The sequence below is a fragment of the Schistocerca serialis genome, chromosome 1, assembly GCF_023864345.2.
Source record: "Schistocerca serialis cubense isolate TAMUIC-IGC-003099 chromosome 1, iqSchSeri2.2, whole genome shotgun sequence".
NCBI classification, from domain to species: domain Eukaryota; kingdom Metazoa; phylum Arthropoda; class Insecta; order Orthoptera; family Acrididae; genus Schistocerca; species Schistocerca serialis.
Window position 1 is genome coordinate 200,740,036 of NC_064638.1, and position 13,991 is coordinate 200,754,026.

Here is a 13,991-nt window from a genome sequence, read left to right on the forward strand (position 1 = left end):
AAACAGGATTCTAAGCCTAGCACCCTGCTCAAGCTGGAAATATTGAAAGGTGTTGCAGTTTGTGGAGGAGAGGTTTCCCTTCACAGAGCTGTTATAGGTTTTACGTGTTACTCATCTAGTGGTAAACAGCCTGAACTTTAGACACAAAGATCAGCTTGGAAGTGAGTAACATGTAATTTTTTTCTACATATTTCACGTTTTTAACAGAAGCACAATCACTACATACCCCATCTAATGAAAGGCTAATATATATTTTGGTGACAGGGCACTTGGACAGCTGGCCGGCTCTGAAAAATTTGTCGCCCGGCTGCTAGCCACACAGCCTATGAGCAACAGTGCCTGCTAATGCTCTTGTGCTGTGAGCCATAACATTTATTCTTGTAGTCCAAGTTTCCACTGAAACTGTGTACAGCAAATAAGGTGAATACCATGAAGATCACATACATGTCTGACGGTTTCAGTCCATTTCTTTATTGAGCATTACAAATGCCGACAACATAGAGTTACAATTAGAATTATATTAATACCTTCAGCTGCTAACGGGCATTGATATGATACAACGTGGACAGGTGAAAATGTGTGCCCCGGCCGGGACTCGAACACAGGATCTTCTGCTTACATGGGAGACGCTCTATCCACCTGAGCCACCGAGGGCACATACCATCAATAACAGCAATGATTTTTAGTTGTGAAGTACTAAAGCTTTTCAGAATTATACAGGGTGGAGAAAAGTTGTGTCACAAAATTTTAACCCTGGATAGCTGATGTGAGTAGGAACGAAAATTACTAATTTTGTGTAGGTCAACAACATACAATTTTTAAACTACGGAAACTTGGCACCATGTGCTCCGATTGGGCGCGGGATTGCACTGTTGCTGGATGCTCTGGTCAATGCATGACCACAAATACTTTGCCTACTAGAGATCATGATGTATCCAAGGTGGATCACACGCTTGGTGGTACAATGTGCCAGCCTTCCACTATGGGGGCAAATCCACAGGGTCCCGACACATCCATTGTAGTTTCATGATAAGACACATCGGGAACAAACCTGTCTACAGCTGTTAGTTCACATACAGAAAGTCTTTTACAAATTGTGCCAGCCATAAAAAGGGCCTTTTTGTAGCTAGGACATTGTTTATTTAAAACAGTTGCTTGAACTGGCGACCCTCTGATGCGACGCAAGCTAGGTGACATAAAACGGTGTTTTGCCGAACTCTTACAAAGATTCCTGGCATTGCTCTGATGTGATGTGATTGGCGGCATGTTGAATGCGATCCATTAATTCCTCTTTTCTTCTAGGTGGTTCGTGTCTGGGTGGATGAACTAGAACCTTGAAGAATCCCCACAAGAAAAAGTCCAGTGGCGTGAGGTCTAGTGATCATGGGGGGCCATGTCCTACGAGCACCTCTGCCAATTACCCAACCATCAAAGAGTTCATTTAAATATCCGTGCACAGCACAACAATTATGTGCGGGCGCCCCATCATGCTGCAACCACATGCATTGTCGAATGTCCAGGGGAACATCTTCCAGCAGGCCAGGTAGAGTTTCTTACAAAAAGTGAAGGTAATTTGCCCCGGTAAGTTAAGGAGGCCCAATCGGATGGTCACCCACAATGCCTGTCCAAACATTGAGCGAAAATCGTTCCTGGTGTCCATGGACGTATGTGACATGAGGACTGCCCCTTGCCCAGTAATGAATGTTTCAAGTGGTTGTAAAGGCCATCACGATGGAAGGTGCACTCGTTGGTAAACAACACAATGGCAGGGAAGTCGGGATCTCATGCAACACACCACAGAAACCACCGGCAAAACCCTAGCCTGTGTTCATAGTCCACCACAGGTCTTGGACAGGATGGAACTAAATGGATGCTGGCCATCATCCCTCAAAACCTCCCAGACTAACTGATGAGTGACCCCCATGTTGTGTGCAAACCGCTTGAGTACTTGTCGCAGGTGCTTCCTCGAAGCACTCAAAACAGTCTCTTCAAATGCAGCGTCCCATTGTGTTCAAGGTCTTCCAGCGTCACCATGATATCCCGCTAATGAGCCTGTTTTGCCAAGTTGCCGGCAAATTGCTGCAAATGTTTGCAGGTGTGATGGCATCTTGCTGGGTACTGTTCCTCATACAACCATCAAGCTTCATGTGCATTACTGTTGGCTAGTCCATAAACAAAAACCATATCTCGTTGTTCTTCAAACGAATACTATGCCGCCATGCTTACTGTGTGACTAAATTGTAGGTGATCTGTGTGTACTCCGAAGTGAAGCTTATGTGTGAATGCCTCTGGCACGATACAGTGGAGATGCTGAGTCACGATAGGCACAATAGAAAGATTCACACAATTACAGATTTCAGCCATTAAGGCCTTCGCTAGCAGTAGACACAGTTACACACACATACACTCATGCAAATGCAACTTGCACACACGTCTGCAGTCTCAGAGAGTTGAAACTACACTACAAGCAGCAGCACCAGTGCATGATGGGAGTTGTGATTGGGTGGGGGTAAGGAGGAGGCTGGGGCCGGGAGGGAGAGGGCTCATACCCCTGTAATAGACTTAGATGCAAGACGTGTCCCCTACATCATCCTACCACCACCTACTCCAGTCCGGTCACTAACATCACCTATCCCATCAGAGACAGGGTTATCTGTGAAACCAGTCATTTGATTTACAAGCTAAGCTAAGCTGAAACCACTGTGCTGCATTTTATGTAGGCATGACAACCAACAAGCTGTCTGTCCGCATGAATGGCCACCGACAAACTGTGGCCAAAAAACAAGTGGACCACCCTGTTGCTAAACACGCTGCCAAACATGATACCCTTCATCTCAATGACTGCTTCACAGCCCGTGCCATATGGATCCTTCTCACCATCACCAGCTTTTATGAATTGCACAGGTGGGAGCTTTCCCTGCAATACATCCTACTTTCCCGTAACCCTCCTGGCCTCAACCTTCGTTAGTCACTGTCCTCACCCATCCAGCACCCTCCCTGTTCCCATTCCCACACTACACAGCCGTCGTTTCCCGCCATACCCAGTCTTTTAATTTCTTTTTATTTCCCTCTTTTCTGCTACTTACCCCCTCCCCCTTCCCTCCTCCTAAACTGCAACACTTCACTGTCCGCCACGCCCACCATACTATCCCTCTCCCTCCCCACCCCAGCCACACCCTTGCTAGTCGCCACTCCCATCACTGCTGCTCACAGTGTGGTTTCAGCTCTCAGAGACTGCAGACATGTAGAGAGAGTGTGTGTGTGTGTGTGTGTGTGTGTGTGTGTGTGTGTGTGTGTGTGTGTGCGGGCGCGCGAACGCGGGCGTATGTGTGTCTACAGCTGACAAAGGCCTTAATGGCCAAAAGCTACAATTGTGTGAATCTTTTCACTGTGCCTATCGTAACTTAGCATCTCTGCTATGTGGTGAGTAGCAACTTTCCTTCTCTGGTATTGTTACATTCCATCCTGGATTTTCCATTTTTTGATTTTTGCTCCTGGCATGACGTGGAGACAAACAGCAAGACCTATTTGACATGTGTGCCTATCACATTGGGGCATGGGATGTTTCTATGTGTGAGCTGACAACCATAGCACTGCCCATCAACTGACGAATGGCAACAGGGTAATACCACAGCCAATTGGAGCGCATGGTGGCTAGTTTCCATAGTGTTGTGGACCTACACAACATCAGCTATCCACAGTTAAAATTTCCTGACGCAAATTTTCTAAACCCTGTATATAAAGTACTCGAATATATTTCTTTTAGAACTATGTTTGAAGCTTCCTAGTTCAGAAGAGTGCCAAAAAAGTAAGGGTGCTATCACTGGTGTCAGAAAATGTCGACATATGGACGTAAAGTTACCCATGTAGTAATTACTCATGCAGTATGTGGAGTGGGGAATATTAAAGATACTTATTCACCAAAAACATTAAAATTACACTTGAAAAAAACAAATGAACTACACACTTACTATGACTGCATTTCCTCAGGTTTATTTTAATGAAACAAGCAGTTAAACTGTGAGCTGAACATTGCTGAAATGTCAAGAAGTATGAGACAATTTGGCTACACGTGCCACAGCATCAGGCAATGTCATAATATGGACACCAAAATTGTGATCAACTGAAGCAGGTGGCTTATGGAGTAAACGTTATTTTTTCTTTATTGCAGCACTTCCAATTGCATGACACGCAGGGCGCTTGCTTGCAGGACTGTAAGGTGGCCAGTCCTGCATCTAACCTACATGGCAGATTAACGACCATGAGCTGATACACCAGCCAGGCTGAGTATAATTTTTTGGTTCTTTCTCAACCTTGTTTAGGCAAATGCTAGGTGGTCCCCACTTTCCGCTTAAGAAAATGCAGTACACAAATATTTAAAATATGATGGCAAACAGAACAAAGTTTACATGATTCACAGACATGTGGCACATAGAACTACCTCCCAGGTAGCTGGCAGCTGTTGCAACATGGGGGACATCCGAACACAAAATTAAATGAAATGAAACTGTCAAATCTTGAGTACAGTGGAGCCTGTCTTATATGGGAGGAACACAAATGAAAATAAGAACTAGTGCTTTCAAATGAGATTTTGTTATTATAGTGGTTAAGTCTTGTGGAAAATTTGGTTGCAATGAAAGATATGTGAAAAGAAGTAGCATCTCATTCCATGAGTTCTAGATTAAAACTTCTGTTAACCTTCTGTATCTCTTGCATTAATTACACTTGGTAAGGTTCCCAGGCCATCAATTGATAAAAATGGCATTTTTGTAAGTGACATCTTTTGCATGTGAGAATTACACAACTGGAGTTTCATTTGATGAATCTGAATCTGATGTCTGTTTACAATATAATACAATGAAGAAACAGTATATAATCACAGTTGTTAGCATCCCACTTAGAAAATGAATAGACACCATTTAGCTCCAGTATGATAGACAGAGAGGAATTACAAGCAAAGTTTAAATGAATCGTAAATTACACCACAGAGAAGTATGTGTCAAGTAAGTTGATTAAGCATGGAAAAAACCCACCATGGTTTAATAACAACATTCAGAAATTGGTAGAGACTCATGCATCTGTAAAAAGATCAATACGTGAAGCTTACAACAACTACCACTGTCATACCTTAGAGAAAGATCTTGTTGAGAAAATTCTGATCCTACATGAAATCACTCAACATATCAAAGGCTTCTATTCAGTCGCTTGTTGACCAGTGTGGTGTAGCAATAGAAGACAGCAAGAGGAAAGCTGAAGTTCAAATTTTGCATTTAAGAAATTATTCATATAGGAGGATATTACGAAAAGGATAGATTGCAACTCACCATACAGTAGAGGTTATGAGTCGCAAACAGGCACTAAACACGTAAGCTTTTGGCCAGTAAGCTTTCTTCTGAAATAAACACACACACACGCCCGCGCGCAAACACAACTCATATACACATGACCACTGCCTCCAGCTGCTGAAGTGAGTCTGACCTCAGCAGCCAGAGACAGTGGTCATGTGTATATGAGCTGTGTTTATGTGTGTGTGTGTGTGTGTGTGTGTGTGTGTGTGTGTGTGTGTGTGTGTTTATTTTGGAAGAAGGCCTTCTGGCTGAATCCTTCAAAGGTGTTTAGTAGTATTTTTGTTGTGCCTGTCTGTGACTCAACATCTCTGCTATATGGTGAGTAGCAATCTATTCTTTTCATAATACTGTCATTATTCCATCATAGGTCTTCCATTGTATGATTAATACATGAAGGTCATATAAACATACCATCATTTGACCATTCCACAGAAACCCGTATGAAGGACATAGAAACAGTTATCCACGATGTAGAGAAGTAATGGAATGGATTGATATCAAATAAGTCACCAGGTTTGGATGAGCTATCAGTCTGGTTTTACAGAGAATACTCTAGAACATTTGCCCTTACTTAGCTTACATTTGTCATGAATTTCTCACCTGGTGCAGAGTTCAAGTGACTGATAAAAGTGCAGGTGACTCCTGTATATAAGAAAGATAAAAGAACAGATCGACAGAATTATAGACCAATATCCTTAACATTGGTTTGCTACAGATTTCTTGAACATATTCTCAGTTCAAATAGCCCTTTTTCTCACACAAGCTACTGCAAACTATGGATGAAACGCAACAGGCAGTTTCCGTATTCCTAGATTTCTGGAAAGCATTTGACACAGTCCTCCACTGCTGACTGTTCATGAAGTACAAACATGTTGTTGTTGTTGTGGTCTTCAGTCCTGAGACTGGTTTGATGCAGCTCTCCATGCTACTCTATCCTGTGCAAGCTTCTTCATCTCCCAGTACCTACTGCAACCTACATCCTTCTGAATCTGCTTAGTGTATTCATCTCTTGGTCTCCCTCTACGATTTTTACCCTCCACGCTCCCCTCCAATACTAAATTGGTGATCCCTTGATGCCTCAGAACATGTCCTACCAACCGATCCCTTCTTCTGGTCAAGTTGTGCCACAAACTTCTCTTCTCCCCAATCCTATTCAATACTTCCTCATTAGTTATGTGATCTACCCATCTAATCTTCAGCATTCTTCTGTAGCACCACATTTCGAAAGCTTCTATTCTCTTTTTGTCCAAACTATTTATCGTCCATGTTTCACTTCCATACATGGCTACACTCCATACGAATACTTTCAGAAATGACTTCCTGACACTTAAATCTATACTCGATGTTAACAAATTTCTCTTCTTCAGAAACGCTTTCCTTGCCATTGCCAGCCTACATTTTATATCCTCTCTACTTCGACCATCATCAGTTATTTTGCTCCCCAAATAGCAAAACTCCTTTACTCCTTTAAGTGCCTCATTTCCTAATCTAATTTCCTCAGCATCACCCGACTTAATTAGACTACATTCCATTATCCTTGTTTTGCTTTTGTTGATGTTCATCTTATATCCTCCTTTCAAGACACTGTCCATTCCGTTCAACTGCTCTTCCAAGTCCTTTGCTGTCTCTGACAGAATTAAAATGTCATCGGCGAACCTCAAAGTTTTTATTTCTTCTCCATGAATTTTAATACCTACTCCGAATTTTTCTTTTGTTTCCTTTACTGCTTGCTCAATATACAGATTGAACAACATCGGGGAGAGGCTACAACCCTGTCTTACTCCCTTCCCAACCACTGCTTCCCTTTCATGTCCCTCGACTCTTATAACTGCCATCTGGTTTCTGTACAAATTGTAAATAGCCTTTCGCTCCCTGTATTTTAACCCTGCCACCTTTAGAATTTGAAAGAGAGTATTCCAGTCAACATTGTCAAAAGCTTTCTCTAAGTCTACAAATGCTAGAAACGTAGGTTTGCCTTTCCTTAATCTTTCTTCTAAGATAAGTCGTAAGGTCAGTATTGCCTCACGTGTTCCAGTGTTTCTACGGAATCCAAACTGATCTTCCCCGAGGTTGGCTTCTACTAGTTTTTCCATTCGTCTGTAAAGAATTCGTGTTAGTATTTTGCAGCTGTGACTTATTAAGCTGATAGTTCGGTAATTTTCACATCTGTCAACACCTGCTTTCTTTGGGATTGGAATTATTATATTCTTCTTGAAGTCTGTGGGTATTTCGCCTGTTTCATACATCTTGCTCACCAGATGGTAGAGTTTTGTCAGGACTGGCTCTCCCACGGCCGTCAGTAGTTCCAATGGAATATTGTCTACTCCAGGGGCCTTGTTTCGACTCAGGTCTTTCAGTGCTCTGTCAAACTCTTCACGCAGTATCATATCTCCCATTTCATCTTCATCTACATCCTCTTCCATTTCCATAATATTGTCCTCAAGTACATCGCCCTTGTATAGACCCTCTATATACTCCTTCCACCTTTCTGCTTTCCCTTCTTTGCTTAGAACTGGGTTTCCATCTGAGCTCTTGATATTCATACAAGTCGTTCTCTTATCTCCAAAGATCTCTTTAATTTTCCTGTAGGCAGTATCTATCTTACCCCTAGTGAGATAGGCCTCTACATCCTTACATTTGTCCTCTAGCCATTCCTGCTTAGCCATTTTGCACTTCCTGTCGATCTCATTTTTGAGACGTTTGTATTCCTTTTTGCCAGTTTCACTTACTGCATTTTTATATTTTCTCCTTTCATCAATTAAATTCAATATTTCTTCTGTTACCCAAGGATTTCTACTAGCCCTCGTCTTTTTACCTACTTGATCCTCTGCTGCCTTCACTACTTCATCCCTCAAAGCTACCCATTCTTCTTCTACTGTATTTATTTCCCCCATTCCTGTCAATTGCTCCCTTATGCTCTCCCTGAATCTCTGTACAACCTCTGGTTCTTTTAGTTTATCCAGGTCCCATCTCCTTAAATTCCCACCTTTTTGCAGTTTCTTCAGTTTTAATCTACAGGTCATAACCAATAGATTGTGGTCAGAGTCCACATCTGCCCCTGGAAATGTCTTACAATTTAAAACCTGGTTCCTAAATCTCTGTCTTACCATTATATAATCTATCTGATACCTTTTAGTATCTCCAGGGTTCTTCCATGTATACAACCTTCTTTCATGATTCTTAAACCAAGTGTTAGTTATGATTATGTTGTGCTCTGTGCAAAATTCGACCAGGCGGCTTCCTCTTTCATTTCTGTCCCCCAATCCATATTCACCTACTATGTTTCCTTCTCTCCCTTTTCCTACACTCGAATTCCAGTCACCCATGACTATTAAATTTTCATCTCCTTCACAATCTGAATAATTTCTTTTATTTCATCATACATTTCTTCAATTTCTTCGTCATCTGCAGAGCTAGTTGGCATATAAACTTGTACTACTGTAGTAGGCGTGGGCTTCGTATCTATCTTGGCCACAATAATGCGTTCACTATGCTGTTTGTAGTAGCTTACCCGCATTCCTATTTTCCTATTCATTATTAAACCTACTCCTGCATTACCCCTATTTGATTTTGTGTTTATAACCCTGTAGTCACCTGACCAGAAGTCTTGTTCCTCCTGCCACCGAACTTCACTAATTCCCACTATATCTAACTTCAACCTATCCATTTCCCTTTTTAAATTTTCTAACCTACCTGCCCGATTAAGGGATCTGACATTCCACACTCCGATCCGTAGAACGCCAGTTTTCTTTCTCCTGATAACGACATCCTCTTGAGTAGTCCCCGCCCGGAGATCCGAATGGGGGACTATTTTACCTCCGGAATATTTTACCCAAGAGGACGCCATCATCATGTAATCATACAGTAAAGCTGCATGCCCTCGGGAAAAATTACGGCTGTAGTTTCCCCTTGCTTTCAGCCGTTCGCAGTACCAGCACAGCAAGGCCGTTTTGGTTATTGTTACAAGGCCAGATCAGTCAATCATCCAGACTGTTGCCCTTGCAACTACTGAAAAGGCTGCTGCCCCTCTTCAGGAACCACACGTTTGTCTGGCCTCTCAACAGATACCCCTCCGTTGTGGTTGCACCTACGGTACGGCTATCTGTATCGCTGAGGCACGCAAGCCTCCCCACCAACGGCAAGGTCCATGGTTCATGGGGGGAGTACAAACATATGGAACAGGTTCTCAGACATGTGAGTCACTTGGAGACTTCATAAGTAATACAATGCAGTGTGTTGTCCTTGATGGTGAGTGTTCATCAGAGACAAGGATAGAATCAGAATCAGGAGCCCACAAGGGAAGTGTGATAGGGCTTAAATTATTTTCTATAAATATACATAAATGATCTGGCAGACGGGATGAGTAGCAATCTGAGGTTGTTTGCTGATGATGCTGTAGCGTATGAGGTGTCAGCATTGAGTGACTAAAAAAAGGGTACAAGACAAAATTTCTAGTTGGTGTGGTGAATGGCAACTTGCTCTAAATGTAGAAAAATGTATGTTAATGCATACGAGTAGGAAAAACAATCCAGTAATGTTTGAAGACAGCATTAGTAGTGTGTTGCTTGATACAGTTATGTCAATTAAATACTTAGGTGAAGTGCTGCAAAGTGTTATGAAATGGACAGAGCATGTAAGGATGGTAGAAGGAAAGGCAAATGGTTGACTTTGATCTATTGAGCAAATTTTAGGACCGTGTGGTTCATGTGTACAGGACACCACATATAGACCACTAGTGAGACCCATTCTTGGGTACCCACCAGGTCAGATTAAAGGAAGATATCAAAGCAGTTCAGAAGTGGAGTGCTAGATTTGTTACCGGTAATTTGATCATTTCACAAGTGTTACAGCCATGACACTCAAATGGGAATCCTTGGAGGGAAGGTGATGATCTGCTCTGTCAAGAAAATTTAGATAACTGGCATTTGAGGCTGACTGGTGAACAATTATACTGTTGCCAACATACATTTCACATACATACCATGAAGATAAGAGAAATTATGGCTTGTACGGAGGGGTATAGAAAGTCAGTTTTCTCCTGTCCACATGTTGCCAAGGCTCATTTTGACTCCACAGCAAGAGTCCCTTACACATCTTTCATACAGTCCCAATCTCTCTCCTCATGATTTCCATATTTTTAGAGCCCATGATGGGGTGCATCCCTGGGTACTATCATGGTTCTGTAAGTGATTGCAATTTTTTTCCACAAAGGCACTGACCATCTTGTTCCATTGTGGTATAAATGTATTAACTAACAGTTATGGTGATTATTTTTGAAATAACGAACAGTTATCTTAATTCAACAGAAAATCCAGGACAGAAAGTAAAAATATTACGAAAAGGATAGTTGCTACTCACCAAATAGTGGAGATGCTATGTCACAGATGTCGAGACCTCAGCAGCCAGAGACTGCAGTTGTGTGTGTGATTTGCATGTGCAGGTGTGTGTGCGTGTGTGCACGTGTGTTCTATCTCCAATGAAGACCTCATTGACCAAAAGCTCACTTTCTGACAATCTTTTTGTGGTGGCTATCTGTCACTCAACATCTCTGCTATATAGTGAGTGGTAACTATCCTTTTCATAATAATGATACAGTTTACATACTTTTTTCCATCTGTCTCGTTTTCATTTAACTCCCCCTTATAGGTCTCAACATTGTGAGCATTGTCAGAAGGATGTGAAGGACAAGCTGTCGTGAAGGACAAGCTGTTGGCTTTCACAATACAGTACACACTGCAGACATGTGTAATTTGTTATCAGTTCATCAGATGATTGATAAAAGATTGATGGCATCATTAACAACAGCTGAAGCTAGAATCACAAAACAAAATTGGGAAGTGACACTGATGCTTCTCACAACACTATCCTTGGATAAAATCATCTTGAAGTTCCGAGTGTGTCAGATCTGAGTTGGAACTCCTGCCTACAGAAGATAATCACCATCTCCCCTGTCAGAAGACGACTGTCTGCGGTGCGCAATGGCTGCCTCCTTTTGGTGCCATTCAGACTTGTCAGATGATGATGATGATTCCTGGTTTGTGGGGTGCTGAACTGCGTGGTCATCAGCTCCCATACAAAGTTCCAATCTTTACACAGCCCAACCTAGCCACTTTAACGAATGACGAATGATGAGGACAACACAAACACCCAGTCCCTGGGCAAAGACTTGTCAGTGGTAAGGTATGTGGCAGTTTTTGTCTGGTCTCATGGAATGGAAGCACTGCATCAGCACTCATGTCACATTAATTTTATACATAAGAACAACAGATTTACTACGCAAGAATGTAATGTAGAACATAATGTAGAAATGACAGTTAAGTTATTTTTGGACAAGTTGGTTAAACAGAAGACAATTGGCTCATTCTGTGAACAGAAAGCTGAAATAAACAGATCTTTATTTAAATGAGTGCAGTTTCCACTCTCCTTAGTGGAAAGGAAGGTAGAGGCTACCATGATGAATGAAAAGATGGTAATTAAGACCACTAAAGGCTGCCCACAAGGAGGAGTTTTGTCTCCTCTATTGTGGACTCTAGTCATGAATGAACTCATTGAGGAACTAAGTTCTAGACAATGCTTCTGCCAGGCATACGCAGATGACCTCGTCATAGTAATACTTGGCAAATTCACTACTGACACAGTCAGGAATATGGTACAAGGAGGATTGGACATTGTGTAAAAATGGTGCATTAAACAGGATCTGAGAGTTAATCCTAAGAAGACTGTTGTGGTGCCATTTACGAAGAGACATATTCAACATGCAAGTTGGAATCTAAAGCTCTTCAATGAAGCTCTACCTGTGAAGGGGATAGTGAAATATCTAGGGGTAATCCTGGATGAGAAGCTAACTTGGACCCCTCACATTAAGAGCATCTGCTCCAAGGCAAAATGTACTCTAGTGAGTACTAGGAGGGCTTGTGGCAAAAACTGGGGCCTAAGCCCCAGGGGTATGCACTGGATATACAACACAGTGGTTAGACCTAGGATTTCCTATGGGTCCGTAGTGTGGTGGAAGAATGTAGAACAGCTGGTTGCTGCTAAGGAGCTTGCTAAGGTGCAGAGATTGGCCTGCTTACTGCTTAGCCATAACGGACGGAATTAGCAGCACACAAACTGCTGGAATGGAAGCCATATGCCTCCATTTCACCTGTAGGTCAAGATGGAGGCAGCAGCTGGGGCACACAGACTTTAAGCTGGCAAAAACTGGATCTCATTCGGATATCCAGAATCACACACTAACATAGTGAGTGAGGTAAATATAGGAATGGCTGGGGAAATGCCTACCGATTAAATAGTAACTCCCAACTGCTTCAACAAGCCTTACAACATAATAATTGGAAGTAGGTAACAGTGGGAAAAAACAGTTCGACGCCGTATGGGGGACATTGTTTGGTTTACCAATGAGTCAAAAACAGACCAAGGCATTGGAGCAGGGGTGTACAGGGTTCAGCCAAGACGGGAGAGCATCATCTCTCTAGGGAAACTGGCCTCGATATTCCAAGCCAAAATTACTGCAATCAGGGCGTGTGTGGAGGAGAATATGCGTAGGTGTTACAATGACCATAGCATCTACATCTATTCAGACAGCCAGGCAGCACTGAAATCATTGGCAGCTCCCGCAAAAAGATCTAAGATTGTTGCAGATTGCCGCAGGGCTCTGGTGGAGCTAGGGGGAAGCAATAGGGTAAACCTAGTGTGGGTCCCTGGCCACTCATGGATCTAGGGATCTGTGGCAATGAACAAGACGGTAGATTGGCTGGGATGGGGGCAACAACTCCATTTACTGGACCGGAACCTGTCCTGACAACCACCAAGGCTATGATCAAATTAGAACTACAGAACTGGCTTAGGAAACAGCTTGTAGGATATTGGACCATGGTCCATAAACAAAAACATGGTAAGGTAATGATGCCCAAGCCATGTTTTAAAAGAAGCTCTGTAATCCTGGGATTGAACAGGAAAGAGATTAAACTCATGACTGGACTGATGACTGGCCATGGGAATTTCAAAAAACACCTACACACAATGGGTATAATGGAAGAGGACCCTAAATGTAAGACCTGTGATGAGGGTGAAGAAACTGCATCACACCTAATCTTTGAATGCATGGCACTGGAGAGTAAAAGATACAGAATCTTCGAGACAACTAGACCTGAAGAAATTGTGTGCAGCAAAAAACTGGTAGAGGCACTCCTTGCACTATTTAAGGGCACTGGTTGGCTTTACTAGATATACAGGGAGCGATACTGCACAATAAACCTAGTTTCGGAGTGAGCAATGGCAGAGCAGACCTAAGCTGTTTTAACTTCCATGTTAAAACCAATCAATTCCACTGTCCTGCTTTATTACATAGAAAGCAAACAATTTTAGATCATAATCACGTGAATTAAAATCTGTTTCAGAACGAGTTCAGAGAAAATGGAAACAAACCACTTCAAATTAGAGCTGCATTTTCTGGTAAACGTAGGTGAAAACACATCCAGCCGACACAGTAAGACAAACCCACAGCACTCCTTCCTTTCTGTGGGGTGACCTGTGATAGGCTTGACCACATATTAGGTAAATATGATGTTAGAACAATATTTCAAGCTTCATGGAAAATTAAGGGCTTGCTGTGTCCAGCGAAAGACAACTCGAATCTGAGAG